Consider the following 542-nt stretch of genomic DNA (forward strand, 5'->3'; position numbering starts at 1 on the left):
TGCTGGGGGATTGAACCGCGGTCCCTGATGCTTTTGCTAAGCTTGTTCTAAGTAGGTGCTTTAGACCACTGAGCCATCTCTCCAGCCCCACTTTTGTACAATCATTTAGAAAAATAGACATTGTAGTGATGTTGATTTCATTTTGAGTTGTGGTTGGTTCACCATCATTTCTTACTTTTTCTCATGGAATGGATTTTGGTTGAAGTATCCATACACACCCTACACTTTCAGGTAGTTAGAGAGGTACTTGATGTCCCTGGATCTCCGTAGGAGGGGAAAATGGCACATAGCAATCAGCACTTTCCATCCCCCGAAACGTGATTTAGAGCCCTATGACTAAGGCACACAGGACAAAACTTCTGGGATTTTAGAAAAGAAATGTTCTTATTTCTGTAAAATAGCTTCCACCTTAAACTAATCTTTCTTTCCTTAAGTCAGGAAGCCCAGAGCCCAGATCTTCTGCCTAGAGATTCCCAAGTGTAGCAGCCTATGTTTGAATCTGGCAAGTTGAGTGCAAAACAGGGAAAAAGAAAAAAAAAAAA

The sequence above is a fragment of the Octodon degus genome, unplaced genomic scaffold (assembly GCF_000260255.1).
Source record: "Octodon degus isolate 3935 unplaced genomic scaffold, OctDeg1.0 scaffold00028, whole genome shotgun sequence".
Lineage (NCBI taxonomy): Eukaryota > Metazoa > Chordata > Mammalia > Rodentia > Octodontidae > Octodon > Octodon degus.